Below are 12,605 nucleotides of genomic sequence, written 5' to 3'. Positions count from 1 at the left end.
TGTTGTTATTTTGCATCTGGTATATTTGCCAAAAGTATATCGTGTGTGCAGTGTGTGCAGGATTCTCGCTGGAGCAAGACCTGCCACCTTGCCCAATCAGAGCCCTGGGCCTGGAACCTTCCCTTCTCTGGGGGAAGGTTCTCTTCATGCCTGTGGCTTGGTCTAGATTCTTCTTGCATACTGGGGTAATCTTTCCCCATTTTGGGTACTCGGTGAACTTCTGTGTATTGCTTAAGTGTGTGTGTGTGTCAGTGTGGGGCGGGAACCGGGGACAGGGTCTCCCCCATCGTGACACAAGAGGGTGTGTACAGAAAGCACATTGGCTTGACAATTCTGATCCTTTTGGTATACTTACAATAAAATGCACTCATAGAAGTGTACAATGAGATAGGTTATGATGTATTTGTACACCCATGTAATTGCTATCACAGTCAAAGTAGAGAACTTTTACATGTTCCCCCAAAAGTTTCCTTATGCCCCGTGGTAATCCCCCACCCCACAACTAACTAAACTAGCTAAACTAGGAGGTGCTTCCGCAGCAATAAATCCTTAACATCGTAACTACTATGGAATGAAAATCATGAGAATCTTTTGCTCTTGGTCCCTGGCTGCACATTATTTTTAAAGGTTTGTATTTGTTGTCACTCGGCTCTGTTGGTACTTGTTTCCTTCTAGGCCATCAGGAACACCAGAGGATATTTAGAAAACAGGAAACTCTTCTCTGCAATCCGAGCTAGTGCAGTCCAGTTGAGTGAATGCCCATAGGAGAACACTGGAGAAAAAGCCCATTGGTTTCTCTGTTATTTTACCCCCTGGAGGGCAAAAACCCACCGCTCTCTCTGTTTTTTTACCATCTGGAGGTCGAAAGGTTGGGAGCTCCCCGACTGTGAGCCTAAACGTACAGCCAGCATCCCCGTGGTTCCACTGGGAATCGAACCCAGGATCTCCTGCGTGTAAGGCAGATGTGATAACCACTACACCATAGAACCGACCGTAGGTCATTTTGCGTCTTGAAACTTGAAAGAATAGGAAAAAAAGATTAGCGTTACAGAGAGTCGTAGCCACAACCACCCACGGCGACCTTGGTTCGAAGGGGATGTGCAGACAGGGATAACTGAACTTTCAGGCATCTCGTACACACAACTTTGAAAATCTCAAAGGGTAGTTTGAGATCGTAGTTTCACCTGCGATCATAGGACTAAATGTTTTCAAGTGTTCAAGCGAAGTCTCTTTCTACCGGCCTGCAATGCTCTAATCTAGTCTGTGCTTATTCACTTTTTTTTTTTTTTTTTTTTTTTGACACAGTTATAGAGGCCTTACTATGTCCCAGATACTTTTCAAGGTTCTGGGGATACAGCAGCAAATACAAGGGTCAAAAATCCGGACTTTCTGAGATTACGTCGTAGTTTCTAGCAAACACTAGGCGCTAAATAAGTGTGTTTATATTTCATGGAGTCTATCACCCAACCGAGCAGCAGCCCCTATTTACTTCTCCTTTGTCACACGTCCGGGTACCGGAACTTGCACATTTCAATCTGCAAGATCGTTAAGATTATGTGCTAGAGAAGTTGTTTGACACTCTTCGCATATATCAGAAAATGTCTATTTCACCTGGGATAAGTGGCAACAGGTTTTCGTCAAGGAGAAGAAAGCCAACAGTTTTTGGGTGCCTACGTTTCGCCAGGGATTGACGTAAGCGTTATCTCAGTTACGGCTCACAGCAATCATCGTTGCGTTGGCTAGCGGTAACACCATTATTCCCAGAGTACGGAATTGAGGCTGAGAAATAACTTCCATATGAGGTTGTAAAAGCTCTGAAAGGAGGAACGGCACGGCTGCCTATTTCAGTCGTCCACTGGCTAAAACATTTTAGTTCTTCGTTGTTGGGGACAATTAAGGTAGCATATACAATATTCACCTTCAGCGATACCGGTAACATGCAACATGGCCTCCAGGGCTGATACAAGAACAACCTAAGCTATAATTAGCCTTCTTCTAGGAAGTAACAGTAGTTCCCGCCTAAGCAGTAGCTAGTTCGCGCCAAAAGCTAACCTTACATCTGCCTCTCACCCTAGCAACAGCAATCACCAATTCTAGACCGCCACCCGCCTTTGCAGCCACCAATCCTAGGCCGCCACCCGTTTTTACTAGCCACTCCCTCTACCTTAGAGCATATATACCCTGCCTCTTCAATGAAATTTTGCAGCTTGATCAGAAACCTGTCTTGCTGTCATTCCTCGTGTCTCTTGTCCCATACCATTCTTCCTTCGCAGGACTTGGAGCTTCCGTTGATCGTCCCGCGGGCCGGGACACTTCGTCTCTCAGCAGAGGCTACCACCGCTGTGCAGAGAGAAAGTAGGGGAAGAATTTGATTAAAACCTCGGGCTTTCGTTGTTGAGAACTACATCTGTCAGATGGAAACGCGAAATTGTCTTGAAACGTTGTGCAGCGCCGGAACCGATCATCCTCCTTGGCTCCGTGGCTTAGTTGGTCGAAGCGCCTGTCTAGTAAACAGGAGATCCTGGGTTCGAATCCCAGCGGGGCCTTTTGGGGAGTGTCCTTTTCTAAAAAGCATCATATGAGTGGAGACACCTAAGTGTGAGTTGAAGAGAAAGATGTATGGGATGATGGGCAGGGTCATGTCGAGCTAGTATTTCAGGCCGAAATATCATATTATACATGATAAAATATGAAAACTTGCAGGTGAACGTCGTTTCTTGAAAAATACCAGTTTCTGACTATCACTGTGTACACAGAATTTGAGATCTGGTTTTACCCAATCTCTAAGTAAAAAGCAGCTCAATTCCCCCCAACCAATTTGAGAGAACTCTCAGAATTTAGGATAATGTGGTTTGCTCTTAGTCTATCAAGGATAAAAGCGATGGTCTCGTTTGAGACCCTAGAGAATTGCGCTACCCCAACTGGAATCCCAAGTCTTTGCAGCCCTTGTAGTGTGTTCTTCTGATGCAGATACTCCAGGAGTTAGGATGCTGAAGTATAGAGTAATTTGCCTGAATTGAGGAATGGTGCATCTCAAGCACTTATTGGTCATTTGGATGATTTTCAAGCAGTGCCTCTTCAAATTAATTGAACATACATGTAAAAAAGTGAATTTAGAAAAGTATTTCATGACGTTGAGATAGGCAATTGTCCTTTTCTAACTTGATCACTCTTTTTTTTTAAATACTGCATGCATTTGGGTAATAATAGGGTTAGTGTTAATTGTCAGTAACTTACTAGGTCGAGGAGAGGGACAAATTACTTACTATTGGGAGGAAGTGATTTTTCCAGGGTTGGGAGGAAAACACGATGTTTCTGCCCGGTTTCGACCCAGGGACCTTTCGCGTGTTAGGCGAACGTGATAACCACTACACTACGGAAACCCTGGCTTCAGTCTTTCCTAGGGAAACAATCAACAACAGGTATCTATAAACACGCAATTTATAAAAGTGTCTCACGCGCTGTGGGTATGCACGAGTCCAAATTCTGTAGGGCAGGCAGCAGACTGGCAACTCCAATGAAGATGTTCGATGAACTCCTCAGGCAACGAACTGGCAACTTCGATGAACTCCTCAGGAAACACTTCGCTGGTCGACAGAAGAAGTGAAGATCCTCTATCTGTCTTGGTTAAAAGTCTTCAACTGATTGGATTAATTCCAGCTGATTGCATTCTCTCATTGTGGAAGACACACCCTTCGTGGATGTGATCAGTCACAGCTGCAGCCAATTGACTGATGATTTAATACATCAGCCTTCTGGTTTATTAATCAGCCACAAATGTCCTTGTAGTAACGGTTAGGCCAGTGCTTGCTTGACCAGACAACTGGGTACCATCACCTGGCCAGTTGACACATGAACCTAACCATTACACCTGGTTACATAATTTAATAATTTTGAATCTATTTCTTCTTTCAGGGTGCATTGATTTCCCTCATACTTTCTATTTGTTAAAACTAACAATATAGAAACACCATGACTCATAACCAAGCATAACTCATAACAAGAGACCCATTTTTTTTCACAAAAGGAACACTTTTTCCTGAAAACAAATTGGCAGCATAAAGAGTATTAAACTTTTTCTTTTTTTCTTTAAAAAACTTAGATGACAGGTTAAAGAGTTTCATGAGTAACCAACAATGTATTCAATCCTAGAGGCAGCAAATATGCTGAAGGAGTTGTCAAGGGGTGGCAAGGGGCACACGCGCTGATTATTGCAATAAAATTGTTCATACTGGTTAATTATATTAAAAACTGCCAAATGAAAAGGAACAGATAAGTAATGATGGCATTTTCATAGGAGCCTAGAGAAGGTGCAGCTCTCCCTCTCCTGATGAGCAGGGAAGGTTTTGAGAAGTGATACCTGAGCTGAGACTTAACAGATGGAAAGAATAAATTTGGTTGGAGACAGGTGGTGAGGAGACGGGAATCTGGGGTCAGGGGCATCACCAGAGAGAGTAGTAAGTGTTGAGGGTGCTCCAAAGAGTTTGAGGTAGATTTGAGAGAGAGAGTTGAGTGACATAAGAAAACATGGGGGACTATGGGTCAGATCAAGAAGACAGGGGAGGATTGCTTTTCCACCTGCATTTTTTTTTCCAGTTTCCAATTTTATTTCATTAACTTAAAAGGTGAACAAAATGCGTGGTTCAAACCTTACTAAACTTAATTATCTGAAACACATTTCGGTGAGAATAAACAGGTACGGGATTTCAAGTAACTTATGGTACAGTCGATTGTCCATTGAAAAATATGCTTTTTTCTTCCACAAGAACTCTGCATTGAAAGGCATTTTGTTCCCCCTTTTATACTGCAAGCTTCTGATGTAAACTTCTTTATATCCTTGTCAACTCTGAGGCTGGAACTGGAAGGCAGGAATGTGCAAACCAAAAGCGTCTGTTTCCCTCAGATACAAATTGGAAGCCTCCATCGTGTCTCCAATGGGAGGACCACACACTTGTTTCTCGCTCCAGGTCACGTCTTCTTCTTCCGTTTCCCTCTTTTACTTCCCTCTCCTTGCCCATGACTTTGGTCATCACCTCCTGTTTTGTGTGTGTGTGTCCTTTTTTTCAGTTTACGTATAATTTCTGCTGCATACATCACTACTGACATGCGTGATGGGAACTGTACCAGACAGAGGCTGCCATCTTCCTGTTTGAGCTGGACCCGGGCCCTGCCCCTCTAGTGGAAGTCACGATTCCGTTCTCTAGCGTACATTGCGTTTTCCTCAAGGAATGCATTAAATCCAACTGCGAAGCATGCATCTCGGAGTTCTGTAGACGTAGAATTTTCAATGGTCCTTGCCATGGGGATCTGCCTCCTTTCCGCAAAGGTCTTCTTGTTGTTTAAATAAACAGGATAGATGCAAAGTAACCCGTCCGGGTCTGCCTGGGCGCGGGCCGGGATGCAATCCATCTACACCTGGGTTCGCACGGCGCCAGCCCAGGACTTGCATGTAGGAAGCCGGCCGGAACTCGACACTCCAGTTATGCTGAAACGTAGTGTGAGGGGAGAGTCGGGAATGTTCGGAGAAGAGAAAAGGCATTTTCCATCTCAAGCTAAAGAGCTCTTTGGCTGCTATGTAAACAAGAAATGTGTGGGGCCAAGAGTGGAGACCAAGGAACAGGTAGAGGCCGGAATGAAGGAGAGGTGGCGAGGGATCAAAGTAGGGCTTCTACATTAGAGAGAAGGGCATGGAATCCCACGTAAAACTTACGTCCCTGGTTGGATGTAAGGCCTCCACATACACCACAGAGTGCTGAATAATCATTGTGGGTTGGGTGCTTTGATTTGGACCAATTTTAATGTGGAATCGGAGGGACAGACTGAACATCAAACCGCACTACGAGAAGAGGGCACGACAGGTCACAGGCCGTGAGGACTACCAAGCATCTCAGGAGTCTGCAAGAGAGGTCTTTGCGGGTGAATTCTGCAAAGTAGAGATCTCCAGCTTTGTCTCACTCTTGGAAGATGCCTAGTCTAGAAGCTGGTGGGGACATTGATAACTTCATGCTGTTGCTTTGATTTCTGGGGCTTCTCTTCTTGAGCTCCAAACTGAAGGTGAAGTTGAGGGTGTTTCGAAGACACGGATGCTTTTTAGAAAAGGACACTCCCCAAAAGGCCCCGCTGGGATTCGAACCCAGGATCTCCTGTTTACTAGACAGGCGCTTCGACCAACTAAGCCACGGAGCCAAGGAGGATGATCGGTTCCGGCGCTGCACAACGTTTCAAGACAATTTCGCGTTTCCATCTGACAGATGTAGTTCTCAACAACGAAAGCCCGAGGTTTTAATCAAATTCTTCCCCTACTTTCTCTCTGCACAGCGGTGGTAGCCTCTGCTGAGAGACGAAGTGTCCCGGCCCGCGGGACGATCAACGGAAGCTCCAAGTCCTGCGAAGGAAGAATGGTATGGGACAAGAGACACGAGGAATGACAGCAAGACAGGTTTCTGATCAAGCTGCAAAATTTTATTGAAGAGGCAGGGTATATATGCTCTAAGGTAGAGGGAGTGGCTAGTAAAAACGGGTGGCGGCCTAGGATTGGTGGCTGCAAAGGCGGGTGGCGGTCTAGAATTGGTGATTGCTGTTGCTAGGGTGAGAGGCAGATGTAAGGTTAGCTTTTGGCGCGAACTAGCTACTGCTTAGGCGGGAACTACTGTTACTTCCTAGAAGAAGGCTAATTATAGCTTAGGTTGTTCTTGTATCAGCCCTGGAGGCCATGTTGCATGTTACCGGTATCGCTGAAGGTGAATATTGTATATGCTACCTTAATTGTCCCCAACAACGAAGAACTAAAATGTTTTAGCCAGTGGACGACTGAAATAGGCAGCCGTGCCGTTCCTCCTTTCAGAGCTTTTACAACCTCATATGGAAGTTATTTCTCAGCCTCAATTCCGTACTCTGGGAATAATGGTGTTACCGCTAGCCAACGCAACGATGATTGCTGTGAGCCGTAACTGAGATAACGCTTACGTCAATCCCTGGCGAAACGTAGGCACCCAAAAACTGTTGGCTTTCTTCTCCTTGACGAAAACCTGTTGCCACTTATCCCAGGTGAAATAGACATTTTCTGATATATGCGAAGAGTGTCAAACAACTTCTCTAGCACATAATCTTAACGATCTTGCAGATTGAAATGTGCAAGTTCCGGTACCCGGACGTGTGACAAAGGAGAAGTAAATAGGGGCTGCTGCTCGGTTGGGTGATAGACTCCATGAAATACAAACACACTTATTTAGCGCCTAGTGTTTGCTAGAAACTACGACGTAATCTCAGAAAGTCCGGATTTTTGACCCTTGTATTTGCTGCTGTATCCCCAGAACCTTGAAAAGTATCTGGGACATAGTAAGGCCTCTATAACTGTGTCAAAAAAAAAAAAAAAAAAAAAAAAATTGAATAAGCACAGACTAGATTAGAGCATTGCAGGCCGGTAGAAAGAGACTTCGCTTGAACACTTGAAAACATTTAGTCCTATGATCGCAGGTGAAACTACGATCTCAAACTACCCTTTGAGATTTTCAAAGTTGTGTGTACGAGATGCCTGAAAGTTCAGTTATCCCTGTCTGCACATCCCCTTCGAACCAAGGTCGCCGTGGGTGGTTGTGGCTACGACTCTCTGTAACGCTAATCTTTTTTTTCCTATTCTTTCAAGTTTCAAGACGCAAAATGACCTACGGTTGGTTCTATGGTGTAGTGGTTATCACATCTGCCTTACACGCAGGAGATCCTGGGTTCGATTCCCAGTGGAACCACGGGGATGCTGGCTGTACGTTTAGGCTCACAGTCGGGGAGCTCCCAACCTTTCGACCTCCAGATGGTAAAAAAACAGAGAGAGCGGTGGGTTTTTGCCCTCCAGGGGGTAAAATAACAGAGAAACCAATGGGCTTTTTCTCCAGTGTTCTCCTATGGGCATTCACTCAACTGGACTGCACTAGCTCGGATTGCAGAGAAGAGTTTCCTGTTTTCTAAATATCCTCTGGTGTTCCTGATGGCCTAGAAGGAAACAAGTACCAACAGAGCCGAGTGACAACAAATACAAACCTTTAAAAATAATGTGCAGCCAGGGACCAAGAGCAAAAGATTCTCATGATTTTCATTCCATAGTAGTTACGATGTTAAGGATTTATTGCTGCGGAAGCACCTCCTAGTTTAGCTAGTTTAGTTAGTTGTGGGGTGGGGGATTACCACGGGGCATAAGGAAACTTTTGGGGGAACATGTAAAAGTTCTCTACTTTGACTGTGATAGCAATTACATGGGTGTACAAATACATCATAACCTATCTCATTGTACACTTCTATGAGTGCATTTTATTGTAAGTATACCAAAAGGATCAGAATTGTCAAGCCAATGTGCTTTCTGTACACACCCTCTTGTGTCACGATGGGGGAGACCCTGTCCCCGGTTCCCGCCCCACACTGACACACACACACACTTAAGCAATACACAGAAGTTCACCGAGTACCCAAAATGGGGAAAGATTACCCCAGTATGCAAGAAGAATCTAGACCAAGCCACAGGCATGAAGAGAACCTTCCCCCAGAGAAGGGAAGGTTCCAGGCCCAGGGCTCTGATTGGGCAAGGTGGCAGGTCTTGCTCCAGCGAGAATCCTGCACACACTGCACACACGATATACTTTTGGCAAATATACCAGATGCAAAATAACAACAAATTATTGCATTCTACAGAGTGGGGATATGGATAAATATTGTTAATAATTTCCTGATTACTGCCTAATTTTCTTTTATTCACCAAACCACTTTGGGATCCCCATTTCAGGGCTCTCTTATTAGCTCCTGACTTTTTAAAGAAAGTGCTTTGTCCCCTTTTATAGCAGAACCTTAAGGGTGCCATCTTCCCTCCTGCCCTCCAGTTGCACAAAGTCTCCGCCTAGTATATATTCCCTCACTGAATAATACAAAATATTTGACCGTTTCAGATTCAGCTCCTGCGGGATATCCCAACTCATCCAAAAAAAGCTCTGATTTGACAAAGTGTACAATATTGAAACTGCTACTAGAAAGCTCTCTAAATAGTGATAAAATAGAGATTCCAAAGAGTCTTGTTAAGTGATGAAAGCAGATTGTGCGGACGATCTGTGAATATGTTGACTTTCATGAAAAGGAGGGAAAACTAATTTACATAAATATTTGCTGTCGAAGGAAAACCGGAAAGGAGTTTACCTAGGGACATTTTTGGAAATGATTATTGGATGGATGAGGCATAAGAAGAGGAGACTTTTCCCTGTTTTTGTTTACGCTTCCTTACTTTTAAACATGTGACTGCAATTCTCACCCCCAGAATCGTTTCAAAATAATGAGTCTTCTACATATCGCATCAGTCTTCAGAATGCTCTTTGTTTCCTTCCTATTTTGTCGATGTTAATGAAATTTGCTCTCACATGTCATTCTTAAAATCTGTTTTCATCTTTCACCAATCTGGCAAAGACCCAGGGCGGGCGGAAGAGGTATAGAAATCCGGGTGGTTTTATAGTTTCTTTTCAGACGGAAACAATCCCAACAGTTCAGGTTTCTCTGCTTGAATCCGTTTCCCAATGGAAAGAAATGACACATGCAGCTTCTTTTCCCGTGCCGGCTGGGTTGCGGCTGGGTCACTGCTGTCCCTTTGGAATCAACAGAAAGACGTGGGGAAGCGTCCACAGGGAAGTCTGCTGAAACGACCGGTCTCAGCACAGATCCCCTAAATTCTCCGTAAGAAATGGTTCTCACAGAGATGAAAACCTTGGAGGTTGAGGTCCATCCATCCTCCATCTACTTAGATGAACGTTAAAGTAGTTGTTGTTTGGCCCGTACGGGGATCGAACCCGCGACCTTGGCGTTATTAGCACCACGCTCTAACCAACTGAGCTAACCGGCCACCCGGGGTTTTTCCACTTATACTTTAAAGATAAAGTTTTGGAAGAAGTTTTTCCTCAATACTAAGCCGGAAATCTCGCAAATCTTTCTACTTCCTCCTGCCCTAAACGACCCACCCTACCTCACTCAATTTAAAACAAAACAAAACAACCCCCCCCCGCAAAAAAAAACAACTCTCCATCAGATGCGTGGATTAATTCCTTTTTAAAAAACGAAAAATTAAACATTATAAATCAAATGGCTCCGGGAAGAGGAACTATCTTGATAAACAGATCGAGCTTTGTTTCAGCGGTGGCAACCTGGGGGTCTGTAGTTAGATGTGAGGAGGCAGCGTCCACCGGAGTTGGGCTCGATAGAAATGCAAACGCCACAAAGCGGCCGGTACCGCAATCGGACCCACGACCTTGCTATTACCGCGTGGTGGACGACTGAACTAAGCCGCCGCTGGACGACGGTTGCTAGCCCTCGCTGGAAAACGTCACGGATAACCAAACTACATTGTCTCTTCCAATGTCTCTGCAAAAATCAAACAAACAAAAAAAGACCAGGCAACCAGAAGGAAACAAATTTGTAAAATCCCCCCATTCTTTCAATTTCCCCCTTCCCCACCACGGGAAGGGGGCGGGGCGGGGGGCGGGGAGAAAAGAAAAGCTCCACAGTTGGCATGAATGAACTCTTGTCTTTTTCGGGGAAGCTTGGTCTTTTTCAAATGGCCATTCTGACCCGGGAAATCTCAGATCAGTGTCCCGAGCCGGGCTTCCTTCCTCCTACCGGGCGAAAGGCTCGGGGCGAACGCGAAGCTGCTCCAAGCCCGAGATCGTGGCGCGCGGTCAGACCTCGGAGAAATAGGTTCCCGCGCGCGAGATGCCGATTCCTCTCCGCTCCCGGGGACAGTTCCCGGCTGGTCTGCTCTTCCCAGAGGCCGCAAGAAGCAGGAACGTGCACCGTCTCGCCGCCTGGCCTGGGGGTGGTTTCGCGGGCAACCGCACGCTGAATCCGCGGCGGGTCATCCCTGGCCTCCCGCCCACCCAGAGGGGGAAGTCATAGACTTCCCGCCGCAGTCCGGGACGCTGAACACTTGGAGGAGCCTGATGCAGGGCTGTGTTCAGCGAGGGCGAAGGGACCATGGGGACATCCTCTGGTCCTTGTGAGCCTCTTACCCCTTCCTGTCCTAGGGCAGAACAAGGACGCCCAAATCAATGACAAGGGTAAGTCTTGGCCAAGACGCGTCCGGAGTCAGGGGCTACTAACCGGACCAGGAGAGAAACGCCCAAATCCGAGAAGGGCGGCAGCTCCAAGCCTGGGTCGGACAACCGCCGGCCTTGGAAGGGGGCCGGAAACACCTGTCTCAGGTGAGGTGAACCCCTCCCAGCCCAGGCCTGACCCACTGCTCATGAGAACCACCGCCGATAACCCGCCCGAACTTCCCCCGCGATGGTTGGAGTTGGCTGCAGTGAGGAAAGAACAGGGGTTAAGTCGGGAGAGATGGGGAGGGCTGAAATCTACCGTGTAAGGGGTGGATATTTGCAACGGCCACACGGCCAGACAGGATGTTCTGAACAAAACAAACAGAACAAAAATAATACACAGTTTGGTGTACGTGAAAGTGGTTGCCAGAAAAATCCTAGCGAGCAGTACAGGGTTACTTGAGTAATTTGAGGTTTGGACAGAGGGTGGTGGATCTAATATCCAAGACCATCCCACTTTCCTAACACACTTTTCCCCATATTCACTTCTAGCAATATACAACACAGTAGAAACACAGAGAAGCACAGTAGACGAAACGAGTAGGCAAGTTCCATAAGGTGTTAAAAGATCAAGTACAGTGGAGCAAAACAAAGCCAGGAATGTGAAAGAGGAATTCTGGGAGTAATAGTGAGGTCAAGTATCACTGACGTGGTGGTGGCAGTTGAACAAAGCCTTCAAAGAAGTGAGGGAGTAAGCCATGCCTATAAGGAAACTGTTCCAGAGAAAGGACCTTGTCAGTGCAAAGGCTCTGAGGCAGACGCGTGTCTTGTGTGTTCAGGGAAGAGCCAGCATGTAGACAGGTTGCTGCTGCAACAGAGTGAGCAAGGAGAGAGAAGATGAAGAGGTTTGGGCAGTAACAGGTCAGGCAGATAGATCAGGCAGAATCTTGCACAACACAGGAAGAAATTTTGCTTTTACTTCGAGGCCAGCAAGGGGCCCTTGTCTGGTTCTCAGCAAGGGAATGGCTCCAAATGATTTAAGTTTAAAATGGATCTTTATGGCTGCTCCAAGGAGAATACTGTAGAGGGGGAAAAGATGGAAGTAGGAAGACTATTAAGATATTTCAAAATATCTCGTACTTGGGATGATGCGGCTCGGACCAAAGTGGTAGCAACTGAGGTGGTGAGAAATGGTAAGATTCTGGACATATGTTAAAGAAATAGACACACAGATTCAATAGGAGGAGTGAGGCGGGGGGTGGGGGGGAGTCAAAGAAAGCTCTAATCCTTTTAGCCTGATGAACTGGAAGCCTGGAGTTGTCTCTGAGGAGGGGAAGAAAATGAGGGAATTCGCATGTGTGTGCCTGCGTGTGAAACTCAGACATACGACGCTGGAGATGCCTGTTAAGATAAATAACTGGAGATACAAATTGGGCAAATTCGGGATTCGAAAAAATGGTTCTGGATGGGGATATGAAACAGTGAATTGCTAACATACGTGTAGCATTTAATTGATGGGTCTGCATGAAGTCTGTGAGGGAGTGAGTGAAA

The 12,605-nt window shown here is 45.9% G+C and overlaps 6 non-coding genes and 1 pseudogene across 6 annotated transcripts; 2 read left to right on the top strand and 5 right to left on the bottom strand.

Annotated features, from left to right (window-relative positions):
- Positions 1-916: 916 nt before the first annotated feature.
- Positions 917-989, bottom strand: TRNAV-UAC. Its single transcript has one exon. It is a non-coding gene; the product is annotated as a tRNA-Val (tRNA).
- Positions 990-2,472: 1,483 nt separating this feature from the next.
- TRNAT-AGU lies at positions 2,473-2,546 on the top strand. The gene has a single exon. It is a non-coding gene; the product is annotated as a tRNA-Thr (tRNA).
- Positions 2,547-3,310: 764 nt separating this feature from the next.
- Positions 3,311-3,383, bottom strand: TRNAV-AAC. The gene has a single exon. It is a non-coding gene; the product is annotated as a tRNA-Val (tRNA).
- A 1,585-nt stretch (positions 3,384-4,968) lies between these two features.
- LOC119540798 lies at positions 4,969-5,409 on the bottom strand (annotated as a pseudogene).
- Positions 5,410-6,112: 703 nt separating this feature from the next.
- On the bottom strand, positions 6,113-6,186 carry TRNAT-AGU. The gene has a single exon. It is a non-coding gene; the product is annotated as a tRNA-Thr (tRNA).
- Positions 6,187-7,672: 1,486 nt separating this feature from the next.
- Positions 7,673-7,745, top strand: TRNAV-UAC. Its single transcript has one exon. It is a non-coding gene; the product is annotated as a tRNA-Val (tRNA).
- A 2,049-nt stretch (positions 7,746-9,794) lies between these two features.
- On the bottom strand, positions 9,795-9,868 carry TRNAI-AAU. The gene has a single exon. It is a non-coding gene; the product is annotated as a tRNA-Ile (tRNA).
- Between the last annotated feature and the right edge of the window lie 2,737 nt (positions 9,869-12,605).

This window comes from Choloepus didactylus, chromosome 7 (assembly GCF_015220235.1).
Source record: "Choloepus didactylus isolate mChoDid1 chromosome 7, mChoDid1.pri, whole genome shotgun sequence".
In the NCBI taxonomy this organism is placed as follows: domain Eukaryota; kingdom Metazoa; phylum Chordata; class Mammalia; order Pilosa; family Megalonychidae; genus Choloepus; species Choloepus didactylus.
This window is presented reverse-complemented; position numbering and strand designations above follow the sequence as displayed.